We start from the raw sequence: 13,610 nt of genomic DNA, 5'->3' as shown, positions 1-13,610 counted from the left end.
TGACTACCAGTTCACGCAGCCCACATAGGAAGCTCCTAAACTGGAGGCACCCTGGAGTTGGCTAACCCGACTGCAACACGACGGGGCAAACATAGGCGTCTCAGCGAGTATGACACACCCCGGAAACAGCTGACGGTGCTGAAACCAGGTTTGGCACGAGGGAGTACCTGTGACAAAAACACTGCCGAGAACCAGCTGGCGGTGCTGGAACCCAGATGCGTTGCCCCAGTGTGCAAGAGCCAATGGCACGACCGAGGACCAGCTGGCGGTGCTGGAACCCGGTTACTAAGCTGTAGGTGCCCGCGCTTAAAAGCACTACCAAGGACCGCCTGACGTTGGCGGAACTCGGATACCCAGGAGGAGGCACCTAAGCCAAAGGCTCGGCCCGGAACCAGCTGACGGTGCTGGAACCAGGTGGTGGACCCCAAGGCCCACAGGAGAGGAGAGAACAGCTAGGCCGCGAGGCAGCCGCAGTTACCGAACCCCAACAGTTCTACAGGGGGAGCTGGGCCTACTGGCACTACAGAACCAGCCTTGACTACCAGTTCACGCAGCCCACATAGGAAGCTCCTAAACTGGAGGCACCCTGGAGTTGGCTAACCCGACAGCACCACGACGGGGCAAGCATAGGCGTCTCAGTGAGCTTGACACAACCCGGAAACAGCTGACGGTGCTGAAACCAGGCTTGGCACGAGGGAGTACCTGTGACAAGAACACTGCCGAGAACCAGCTGGCGGTGCTGGAACCCAGATGCGTTGCCCCAGTGTGCAAGAGCCAATGGCACGACCGAGGACCAGCTGGCGGTGCTGGAACCCGGTTACTAAGCTGTAGGTGCCCGCGCTTAAAAGCACTACCAAAGACCGCCTGACGTTGGCAGAACTCGGATACCCAGGAGGAGGCACCTAAGCCAAAGGCTCGGCCTGGAACCAGCTGACGGTGCTGGAACCAGGTGGTGGACCCCAAGGCCCACAGGAGAGGAGAGAACAGCTAGGCCGCGAGGCAGCCGCAGTTACCGAACCCCAACAGTCCTACAGGGGGAGCTGGGCCTACTGGCACTACAGAACCAGCCTTGACTACCAGTTCACGCAGCCCACATAGGAAGCTCCTAAACTGGAGGCACCCTGGAGTTGGCTAACCCGACCGCACCACGACGGGGCAAGCATAGGCGTCTCAGTGAGCTTGACACAACCCGGAAACAGCTGACGGTGCTGAAACCAGGCTTGGCACGAGGGAGTACCTGTGACAAGAACACTGCCGAGAACCAGCTGGCGGTGCTGGAACCCAGATGCGTTGCCCCAGTGTGCAAGAGCCAATGGCACGACCGAGGACCAGCTGGCGGTGCTGGAACCCGGTTACTAAGCTGTAGGTGCCCGCACTTAAAAGCACTACCAAGGACCGCCTGACGTTGGCAGAACTCGGATACCCAGGAGGAGGCACCTAAGCCAAAGGCTCGGCCTGGAACCAGCTGACGGTGCTGGAACCAGGTGGTGGACCACAAGGCCCACAGGAGAGGAGAGAACAGCTAGGCCGCGAGGCAGCCGCAGTTACCGAACCCCAACAGTCCTACAGGGGGAGCTGGGCCTACTGGCACTACAGAACCAGCCTTGACTACCAGTTCACGCAGCCCACATAGGAAGCTCCTAAACTGGAGGCACCCTGGAGTTGGCTAACCCGACCGCACCACGACGGGGCAAGCATAGGCGTCTCAGTGAGCTTGACACAACCCGGAAACAGCTGACGGTGCTGAAACCAGGCTTGGCACGAGGGAGTACCTGTGACAAGAACACTGCCGAGAACCAGCTGGCGGTGCTGGAACCCAGATGCGTTGCCCCAGTGTGCAAGAGCCAATGGCACGACCGAGGACCAGCTGGCGGTGCTGGAACCCGGTTACTAAGCTGTAGGTGCCCGCGCTTAAAAGCACTACCAAGGACCGCCTGACGTTGGCGGAACTCGGATACCCAGGAGGAGGCACCTAAGCCAAAGGCTCGGCCTGGAACCAGCTGACGGTGCTGGAACCAGGTGGTGGACCCCAAGGCCCACAGGAGAGGAGAGAACAGCTAGGCCGCGAGGAAGCCGCAGTTACCGAACCCCAACAGTCCTACAGGGGGAGCTGGGCCTACTGGCACTACAGAACCAGCCTTGACTACCAGTTCATGCAGCCCACATAGGAAGCTCCTAAACTGGAGGCACCCTGGAGTTGGCTAACCCGACCGCACCACAACGGGGCAAGCATAGGTGTCTCAGTGAGCTTGACACAACACGGAAACAGCTGACGGTGCTGAAACCAGGCTTGGCACGAGGGAGTACCTGTGACAAGAACACTGCCGAGAACCAGCTGGCGGTGCTGGAACCCAGATGCGTTGCCCCAGTGTGCAAGAGCCAATGGCACGACCGAGGACCAGCTGGCGGTGCTGGAACCCGGTTACTAAGCTGTAGGTGCCCGCGCTTAAAAGCACTACCAAGGACCGCCTGACGTTGGCGGAACTCGGATACCCAGGAGGAGGCACCTAAGCCAAAGGCTCGGCCCGGAACCAGCTGACGGTGCTGGAACCAGGTGGTGGACCCCAAGGCCCACAGGAGAGGAGAGAACAGCTAGGCCGCGAGGCAGCCGCAGTTACCGAACCCCAACAGTCCTACAGGGGGAGCTGGGCCTACTGGCACTACAGAACCAGCCTTGACTACCAGTTCACGCAGCCCACATAGGAAGCTCCTAAACTGGAGGCACCCTGGAGTTGGCTAACCCGACCGCACCACGACGGGGCAAGCATAGGCGTCTCAGTGAGCTTGACACAACCCGGAAACAGCTGACGGTGCTGAAACCAGGCTTGGCACGAGGGAGTACCTGTGACAAGAACACTGCCGAGAACCAGCTGGCGGTGCTGGAACCCAGATGCGTTGCCCCAGTGTGCAAGAGCCAATGGCGCGACCGAGGACCAGCTGGCGGTGCTGGAACCCGGTTACTAAGCTGTAGGTGCCCGCGCTTAAAAGCACTACCAAGGACCGCCTGACGTTGGCGGAACTCGGATACCCAGGAGGAGGCACCTAAGCCAAAGGCTCGGCCTGGAACCAGCTGACGGTGCTGGAACCAGGTGGTGGACCCCAAGGCCCACAGGAGAGGAGAGAACAGCTAGGCCGCGAGGCAGCCGCAGTTACCGAACCCCAACAGTCCTACAGGGGGAGCTGGGCCTACTGGCACTACAGAACCAGCCTTGACTACCAGTTCACGCAGCCCACATAGGAAGCTCCTAAACTGGAGGCACCCTGGAGTTGGCTAACCCGACCGCACCACGACGGGGCAAGCATAGGCGTCTCAGTGAGCTTGACACAACCCGGAAACAGCTGACGGTGCTGAAACCAGGCTTGGCACGAGGGAGTACCTGTGACAAGAACACTGCCGAGAACCAGCTGGCGGTGCTGGAACCCAGATGCGTTGCCTATTAAAGATTGTCTTCCTAGAGCCCCAACTAGCGGTGTTGGAGCTAAGGGTAAGCAGGGGGAGCAGAGTGTAGGCCGAAGCCTGCACTGGAGGCAGCTTTGTGTCTGCGTTGCGTTTGCAGGACACTTTGCCGGCTACACAGTGGGGGAACAGCTGGCGTTGCTGAACCCCACTAACACAATGGCGTGTGTTTTTCTCTGTGCAGCTAGCACTTGCGGTCAAAAACTAGCGATGTTAGAGCCCGTGTTGAAGCAGGAGGAGGAGGAGAGGAGCAGAGTGTAGGCCGAAGCCTATTTGAACCAATTTCAAAGGAAACCTTTAACCCCCCCTCAGGTGTTACAAAGTACAAGAGACACACCTTGTGCAGTATTAATGCTGCACAAGTGAAAGGTTGCTCTATTAATTTGTCTACTTGCACACGCTGAATGAAAGACGTACACAATTTAGCCCATTCTACAGTCAAACTGTAGTGGATGCGTGACTTGGCTTTTTAAGGAGACGCAGCACAGGTGTCCCAAATAACGCCTTGGTGCTTGGCGCAGCTTCCTGAGCGTTGTTATTTGCTGTACAAGAGTCTGCGCTCTTGTGTTATCCCTTGGCAATGCCCTGTTAGAGCTGCCCGTCTTATGACCTCATTTCATGTTGGCCGGTGCGGTTAACGATGGCCATAAATCCCAGACCCACAGTGGCTTTTCCTAAAGTCACACTGCGGTGCTGGGATTCGTGGCCTTGTGCAGTAAATATGTTCGCCGCTCACACATGTCCTTACACCTGCTTCAGACTGGGCGGCCTCAGCTGATCCCTTATCGCATGCCGCGGCCATGAGGCCGCACAGTCAGAAGAAGGCGGAAGGAGGGGAGTGAAGACAGGGGAACATATGCACTGCTCGTGCCCATCAATCACACCCTCGCAGTCAAAATATATGAGACAACGGGGGGCGTTGTGTCGGGCAGGGGGGACGCACAGGCACAGCCAGCCAACCAATGTTGTCAGGAGACGGGCAGCGCTAACAATGGGGGTGCTGCGTGTCATTAAAAAGGAAAGTCACACCTCAGGGACATTGTAATGGTCTGTAATGAGACACATTTTGTACTTGTTGAGTTCCACGTGTGCAAGAAGAAAAAGTCAGCCACCTTGTACAAATGCAGCAGTACTGCTGTACAAGGTGGCTGTTATACATAGAAACACCTGGGGGGGTGGGGGGCAGGCTCCCTTCAATTTCAGTTCATGTGCCTGCGTGGCGTTTGCAGGACACGTTGCCAGCTACACAGCAGGGGAACAGCTGGCGGTGCTGAACCCCACTAACACATTGGCTGGTGTTTTTCTCTGTGCAGCTAGCATGTCCGGGCAGAAACTGGCATTGTTTGAGCCCAGGGTCAGCAGGAGGAGGAGAGGAGCAAAGTGTAGGCCGAAGCCTGCACTGGTGGCAGCTTTTGGTCAGTTGTGCCAGCGTGGCTTGTGCTGGACACGATGCCGACTACACAGCAGGGGAACAGCTGGCGGTGCTGAACCCCACTAACACATTGGCTGGTGTTTCTCTCTGTGCAGCTAGCATGTCCGGGCAGAAACTGGCGGTGTTTGAGCCCGGGGTCAGCAGGAGGAGGAGAGGAGCAGAGTGTAGGCCGAAGCCTGCACTAGTGGCAGCTTTTGGTCGGTTGTGCCAGCGTGGCTTGTGCTGGACACGATGCCAACTACACAGCAGGGGAACAGCTGGCGGTGCTGAACCCCACGAACACATTGACTGGTGTTTTTCTCTGTGCAGCTAGCAGTTCTGGGCAGAAACTAGCGGTGTTTGAGCCCAGGGTCAGCAGGAGGAGTAGAGGAGCAGAGTGTAGGCCGAAGCCTAGTTGAACCAATTTCAAAGGTTACCTTTAACCCCCCCCCTCAGGTGTTGCAAGGTACAAGAGCCACACCTTGAACAGCATTAATGATGCACAAGTCAAAGGTTGCTCTATTTAATTTTGCTCCTTGCACACGCTGAATAAAACACGTACACTATTTAGCCCATTATACTGTCAAACAGTAGTGGAGGCGTGACTACTAGTCTTTTTAAGGAGATGCAGCCCAGGTGTCAAAATTTACACCTAGCTGCTGTGCGCAGATTCCTGAGCGTTGTTATTTGCTGTACAGGAGTCTGCACTATTGGGATCCCTTGGCCATGCGCTGTGAGCGCTTCCTGTCTTCTGACCTCATTTAATGTCGGCCGTTACGGTTAGCGATGGACATGAATCCCAGACCCACAGTGTGTTTTCAAAAAATCACACTGCGTGGCTGGGATTCGTGGCCTTGTTCAGTAAATATGTTTGACGCTCACACATGTCCTTACACCTGCTTCAGACTGGGCGGCCTCATCTGATCCCTTATCGCCTGCCGCGGCCATGAGGACACCCAGTCTGAAGAAGGCGGAAGGAGATGAGTGAACACAGGCAAACATATGCACTGCACATGCCCATCAATCACACCCTCGCTGTTCAAAAAAATAAGACACCGAGGGGCGTTGTTTCGAGCAGGGCAGACGCACAGGCGCAGCCAGCTAACCAATGATGTCAAAAGACGGGCAGCGCTAACAAGGGTGGTGCTGTGTATCATTAGAAAGGAAAGTCACACCTCAGGGACAGTGGAATGGTCTCAATGAGACACATTTTGTACGTGTTGAGTTCCACGTGGGCAAGGAGAAAAAGTCAGCCACCTTGTACAAATGCAGCAGTACTGCTGTACACGGTGGCTGTTTTACATAGAAACACCTGGGGGTGGGGGGCAGGCTCCCTTCAATTTCAGTTCATGTGCCTGCGTGGCGTTTGCAGGTCACGTTGCAAGCTACACAGCAGGGGAACAGCTGGCGGTGCTGAACCCCACTGACACATTGACTGGTGTTTTTCTCTGTGCAGCTCGCATGTCCGGGCAAAAACTGGCGGTGTTAGAGCCCAGGGTCAGCAGGAGAAGGAGAGGAGCAATGTGTAGGCCGAAGCCTGCACTGGTGGCAGCTTTTGGTCAGTTGTGCCAGCGTGGCTTGTGCTGGACACGATGCCGGCTACACAGCGGGGGAACAGCTGGCGGTGCTGAACCTCACTAACACATTGACTGGTGTTTTTCTCTGTGCAGCTAGCAGTTCCGGGCAAAAACTAGCGGTGTTTGAGCCCAGGGTCAGCAGGAGAGGAGCAGAGTGTAGGCCGAAGCCTGCACTGGTGGCAGCTTTTGGTCAGTTGTGCCAGCGTGGCTTGTGCTGGACACGATGCCGGCTACACAGCGGGGGAACAGCTGGCGGTGCTGAACCTCACTAACACATTGGCTGGTGTTTTTCTCTGTGCAGCTAGCACTTCCGGGCAGAAACTGGCGGTGTTTGAGCCCAGGGTCAGCAGGAGGAGGAGAGGAGCAGAGTGTAGGCCGAAGCCTGCACTGGTGGCAGCTTTTGTTCTGTTGTGCCAGCGTGGCTTGTGCTGGACACGATGCCGACTACACAGCAGGGGAACAGCTGGCGGTGCTGAACCTCACTAACACATTGACTGGTGTTTTTCTCTGTGCAGCTAGCAGTTCCGGGCAAAAACTAGCGGTGTTTGAGCCCAGGGTCAGCAGGAGAGGAGCAGAGTGTAGGCCGAAGCCTAGTTGAACCAATTTCAAAGGTTACCTTTAACCCCCCTCAGGTGTTGCAAGGTACAAGAGCCACACCTTGTGCAGCATTAATGCTGCACAAGTAAAAGGTTGCTCTATTTGTTTTGCTCCTTGCACACGCTGACTAAAACACGTACACTATTTAGCCCATTATACTGTCAAACAGTTGTGGAGGCGTGACTTGTCTTTTTAAGGAGACGCAGCACAGGTGTCAAAATTTGCACCTAGGTACTGGGCACAGATTCCTGAGCATTGTTATTTGCTGTACAGGAGTCTGCGCTATTGTGATCCCTTGGCCATGCGCTGTGAGCGCTTCCTGTCTTCTGACCTCATTTCATGTCGGCCGTTGCGGTTAGCGATGGACATGAATCCCAGACCCACAGTGTGTTTTCAAAAAATCACACTGCGTGGCTGGGATTCGTGGCCTTGTGCAGTAAATAGGTTTGCCGCTTACACATGTCCTTACACCTGCTCCAGACTGGGCGGCCTCAGCTGATCCCTTATCGCCTAGCACGGCCAGGAGGCCGCACAGTCTGAAGAAGGCGGAAGGAAATGAGTTAAGACAGGCGAACATATGCACTGCTCGTGCCCATAAACCACACCCTCGCTGACAAAATAAATATGACAACGAGGGGCGTTGTTTCTAGCAGGGCGGATGCACAGGCGCAGCCAGCTAACCATGATGACAAAAGACGGGAAACGCTACCAAGGGGGGTGCTGCGTATCATTAGAAAGGAAAGTCACACCTCAGGGACAGTGGAATGGTCTCAATGAGACACATTTTGTACGTGTTGAGTTCCACGTGGGCAAGGAGAAAAAGTCAGCCACCTTGTACAAATGCAGCAGTACTGCTGTACTAGGTGGCTGTTATACATAGAAACACCTGGGGGGGTGGGGCCAGGTTCCCTTTAATTTCAGTTCATGTGCCTGCGTGGCATTTGCAGGTCACGTTGCCGGCTACACAGCAGGGGAACAGCTGGCGTTGCTGAACCCCACTAACACATTGGCTGGTGTTTTTCTCTGTGCAGCTAGCACTTCCGGGCAAAAACTAGCGGTGTTTGAGCCCAGGGTCAGCAGGAGGAGGAGAGGAGCAGAGTGTAGGCCGAAGCCTGCACTGGTGGCAGCTTTTGTTCTGTTGTGCCAGCGTGGCTTGTGCTGGACACGTTGCCGACTACACAGCAGGGGAACAGCTGGCGGTGCTGAACCCCACTGACACATCACCTAGTGTTTTTTCTGTGTAGACAACACTTCCAGGTGGCAACTGACAGTGTTGAAACCCAGGGAATCAAAGAGGAGCAGAGTGTAGGCCGAAGCCTGCAGTGGAGCAAGTTGAAAGGGAACCTTTAACCCCCCCCCCCCCCCAGGCATTTGTTGCTGAAAGAGCCATCTTGTACAGCAGTAATACTGCACATGGAAAATGGTGGCTCCGAAAATTATGCTCCTTGCAAACGCTGAAGTACACACTCATGTAATGTGTCCCCTCACACCGTCAAACCATCCCGGAAGTGGGACTTTCCTTTGTAATGTGACACAGCACAGCCGTCATTCCAACCCCCTTGGTGCCGGGCGCCACCTCCTCAACGTTGTTTGGTTCTGTCACGGAGCCCGCGCTGTAATGTTATCCCTTGGCCATGCACAGTTAGCGGTGCCCGTCTTCTGACATCATGTAGGTGTCAGGCTGGCAGTGCCTGTGCGTCCAAGCTGCCCGAGATCCAACCTTGCAGTGTCATCTAATGTAGTCCCACTGCGGGCCAGGGATCCATGGGCATGCGCAGTGCATATCATCGCCTCTCACTCACCTCCTTCCTGCTTCTTCAGACTGTGCGGCGTCACGGCCGTGGCATGCTATTAGGGATCAGCTGACGCCGCCTAGTCTGAAGAAGCGTGAAGAAGGGGAGTCTGAGGCTAGTATATGCACTGCGCATGGCCATGGATACCAGGCCCACTGTGGGATCACATTAGACGACACTGCGAGGTGTGATTTCGGGCAGCGTGGACGCACAGGCGCAGCCAGGACGACAACAAATGATGTCAGAGGACGGGCAGCGCAAACTGTGCATGGCCAAGGGATAACATAACAGTGCAGGGTCGATGACGGAATCAAACAATGCTAAGGAGGCAGCGCACGGTGCCAAGGGGGTAGCAATGATGGCTGTGCTGCGTCACATTACAAAGGAAAGTCCCACCTCCGGGACGGTTGGACGGTGTGAGGGGACACATTACATGAGTGTGTAGTTCAGCGTTTGCAAGGAGCATAATTTCAAAAGCGACCTTTCCCTTGTGCAGTATTAGTGCTGCACATGGTGGCTCTTTCAGTAACAAACGCCTGGGGGGGGGGGGACAGGTCCCCTTACATTTTAGTTGTGCCAGCGTGGCGGTCGCATGACACGTTGCCGGATACACAGCTGGGGATCAGCTGACGTTACTGAACCCCAATAACAGAGGAGCGACTGTTGACTGTGCACACAGCACTTCCAGGCACCAACTGGCGGTGTTAGAGCCCAGGGACAGCAGGAGGAGCAGATTGGAGGTATTGCCGCACACACAGCTGGGGATCAGCTGACGTTACTGAACCCCAATAACAGAGGAGCGACTGTTGACTGTGCACACAGCACTTCCAGGCACCAACTGGTGGTGTTAGAGCCCAGGGACAGCAGGAGGAGCAGATTGGAGGTATTGCCGCACACACAGCTGGGGATCAGCTGACGTTACTGAACCCCAATAACAGAGGAGCGACTGTTGACTGTGCACACAGCACTTCCAGGCACCAACTGGCGGTGTTAGAGCCCAGGGACAGCAGGAGGAGCAGATTGGAGGTATTGCCGCACACACAGCTGGGGATCAGCTGACGTTACTGAACCCCAATAACAGAGGAGCGACTGTTGACTGTGCACACAGCACTTCCAGGCACCAACTGGCGGTGTTAGAGCCCAGGGACAGCAGGAGGAGCAGATTGGAGGTATTGCCGCACACACAGCTGGGGATCAGCTGACGTTACTGAACCCCAATAACAGAGGAGCGACTGTTGACTGTGCACACAGCACTTCCAGGCACCAACTGGCGGTGTTAGAGCCCAGGGACAGCAGGAGGAGCAGAGGAACAGAGTGTAGGCCGAAGCCTGATTGGAGCAAGTTGAAAGGAAACCTTTAACTCCCCCCCCCCAAGACGTTTGTAGCTGAAAGAGCCATCTTGTGCAGCACTAAGGATGCAAAAGGAAAAGGTTGCTCTTTTAATTATGCTCCTTGCAAACACCGAAGTAAACACTAAAAATGTGTCCCTTTATACCGTTAAACCGTTCCGGAGGTGTGAATTTCCTTCGTAATGGGACACAGCACAGCTGTCATTCCTATCCCCTTGATGCCGTGCGCTGCCTCCTCAGCGTTGTTTTAAGCTGTCACGGAGCCTGCGCTGTTCTGTTAGCCCTTGGTCATGCCCAATTAGCGCTGCCTGTCTTCTGACATAATTTGGTGTCAGGCTGTCAGTGCCTGTGCGTCCACGCTGCTCCAGATCCCACCTCGCAGTCTCGTCTAACGTAATCCCACTGCGGGCCTTGGAACCATGGGCATGCACAGTGCATAACCTCGACTCTCACTCCCCTCCTTCCCTCTTCTCCAGACTGTGCGGTGTCACGGCCGTGGCATGCTAGGGATCAGCTGACGGCGCACAGTCTAAAGAAGGCGGAGGGAAATGAGCGAGAGCCCGAGGGGAAGATATGCACTGCGCATGCCCATGGATCCCAGGCCCGCAGTGTGACTCAATCAGAAGACACTGCGAGGCGGGATCTCGGGCAGCGCGGCCGCACAGGCGCAGCCAGCCTGACACCAAATTATGTCAGAAGACAGGCAGCGCAAATAGGGCATGCCCAAGGGATAACAGAACAGCGCAGGCTCCGTGACAGCTTAAAACAACGCTGAGGAGGCAGCGCATGGCACCAAGGGGGTAGGAATGACGGCTGTGCTGCGTCACATTACGAAGGAAAGTCCCAGCTCCGGGACGGTATAACGGTATCAGTGAACACATTTTATAAGTGTTAAGTTCTGCGTGTGCAAAAAGCTAAAAAAAAAGAGCTACCTTTTCCTTGTGCAGCATTATTGCTGCACAAGATGGCTCTTTCAATAACAAACGACGGGGGGGTGGGGGGGGGACAGGTTCTCTTACATTTAGGTTGTTGTGCCAGCGTGGCGGTCACAGGACACATTGCCGGCTACACAGCTGGGGATCAGCTGACGTTACTGAAACCCAATAACACTGGGTCGTATGTTTTTACTGTGCAGCCTGCACTTCTGAGCCGCAACTGGCGGTGTTGGAGCCCAGGAATAGCAGTTCAGGTGGTAGAAAGATGAACACAGCAGGAGACCTGGATGACACCCAATTACTTAATCAGGCAGAGGAGTGGCAAATTCCTGCGAGATCCAGGCCTGGTTCATTTTCAGGAAAGTAAGCCGGTCAACGTTATCGGAGGATAGTCGCATGCGACGGTCTGTTAGTACACCACCTGCGGCACTAAAGACACGTTCCGATAAGACACTAGCCGCAGGGCAAGCCAGCACCTCCAATGCATACTGGCTTAGCTCTGGCCATGTATCCAGCTTAGAGACCCAAAACTTGAACGGGGAAGAGCCGTCTGGGAGTACAGTAAGAGGGCAAGCCATGTAGTCTGTCACCATCTGATGGAACCGTTGCCTCCTGCTGACTGGAGCCGCCGGTGATGGTGTAGACATTTGGGGCGGGCACACAAAAGTGTGCCAGAGTTGTGCCATACTGGGCTTGCCTTGGGCAGAGGCACTGCTTCTGCTCCCTCTTTGGGCAGAGCCTCCCCCACTGCCTCGACGCACTGAGCTGCTTTGTAAAGCACTAGCAGCACTCCTCTCAGTTGGACAGGAGAAGATGATGGGATTCACCAGTGTGTCGTGGTACTCCCGCAATTTACGCTCCCGGGTCAACGCAGGGATGAGGTTTTGGACGTTGTCCCGGTAGCGAGGATCGAGGAGGGTGAACACCCAATAATCAGGCATGTTGAGAATGTGGTCGATGCGGCGGTCGTTTCTCAGGCACTGCAGCATGAAATCCACCATGTGCTGCAGAGTGCCAACTGGCCCAGAAACGCTGTCCCCTGCTTGAGACATGATCTCTGCCCGCTCGTCATCACCCCACCCTCGCTGTACACACTGACCACTGGACAATTGTGTCGCTCCCTCCTCTGGACGGAGCTCTTCCTCCTCCATTGACTCCTCCTCATCCTCCTCACAAATTGGCCCCTGCGTACCCCTTTGTGAGGAACCACGTGGCGCTGACTCTCCAGAAGCTGATGGAAAAGGTGACTCCTCATCCTCCACCTCTTCCACCACATCATCCCTTAACCCTTGCAAAGTTTGCTGAAGCAGGCAGATAAGGAGGACAGTCATGCTGACTAGTGCATCATCTGCACTTGCCATCCGCGTGGAATAATCAAAAGGACGCAAAACCTGGCAGACGTCCTTCATAGTGGCCCACTCTGTGGTTGTGAAGTCTGATCGGCGCTGACTGCGACTTCTTTGCGCCTGATGCAGCTGGTACTCCATAACTGCTTGCTGCTGCTCACACAACCGCTCCAACATATGTAATGTGGAATTCCACCGGGTAGGTAGGTCACATATGATGCGGTGTTCCGGAAGGCGGAATCGGCGCTGCAGAGCAGCAATGCGGGATCTGGCCAAGCTGGAACGCCGCAAGTGAGCACACTCTAGGCGGACCTTGTGCAGCAGGGCATCAAGATCCGGATAGTCCCTCAGAAAACTCTGCACAACCAAATTGAGCACATGTGCCAGACATGGGATGTGAGTGAGGTTGCCAAGGGCCAAAGCTGCCACCAGATTTCGGCCATTGTCACACACTACCATGCCTGGCTGGAGATTCGCTGGCAGTAACCACACATCGCTCTCCTGCTTGATGGCATTCCAGAGCTCCTGCGCTGTGTGGCTTCGATGCCCCAATGAAACTAGTTTCAAGACGGCCTGCTGACGTTTGGCCACGGCTGTGCTCATGTCGGTCATAGGTAAACGTTCACGGGTCCATGTGGAGGTGGACTGTGACGGATCCTGCAGAGAGGAATCAGAGGAACTGGTGTAAGAGGAGGAGTCGATGTGTACAGACTGGATTCCTGCAATCCTTGGAGTGGGCAGGACACGTCCTGTGCCACTCGCACGATCTGTACCTGGCTCAACAACATTAACCCAATGGGCAGTGAGGGAAACATATCACCCCTGTCCATGCTGACTGGTCCACGCATCGGTGGTGAGGTGGACCTTGCTACTGACGGCGTTCAGTAGCGCATGTTTTATGTTTGCCTCAAAATGCCTGTGCAGGGCAGGGACAGCCTGCCTGCTGAAGTAAAAGCGGCTGGGCACCTTGTACTGTGGGACTGCCAATGCCATCAAGTCACGGAAGCTGTCAGTCTCCACCAGCCTGAACGAGAGCATTTCCAGGGACAACAGTTTGGCAATGCCTGCATTCAGAGCCTGTGCTCGGGGGTGGTTGGCCGAGAATGCCCGCCTTTTCTCCCATGCCTGGACTACCGATGGCTGTA

This window comes from Ranitomeya imitator, chromosome 2 (assembly GCF_032444005.1).
Source record: "Ranitomeya imitator isolate aRanImi1 chromosome 2, aRanImi1.pri, whole genome shotgun sequence".
Lineage (NCBI taxonomy): Eukaryota > Metazoa > Chordata > Amphibia > Anura > Dendrobatidae > Ranitomeya > Ranitomeya imitator.
Note: the sequence above shows the minus strand (reverse complement) of the source record.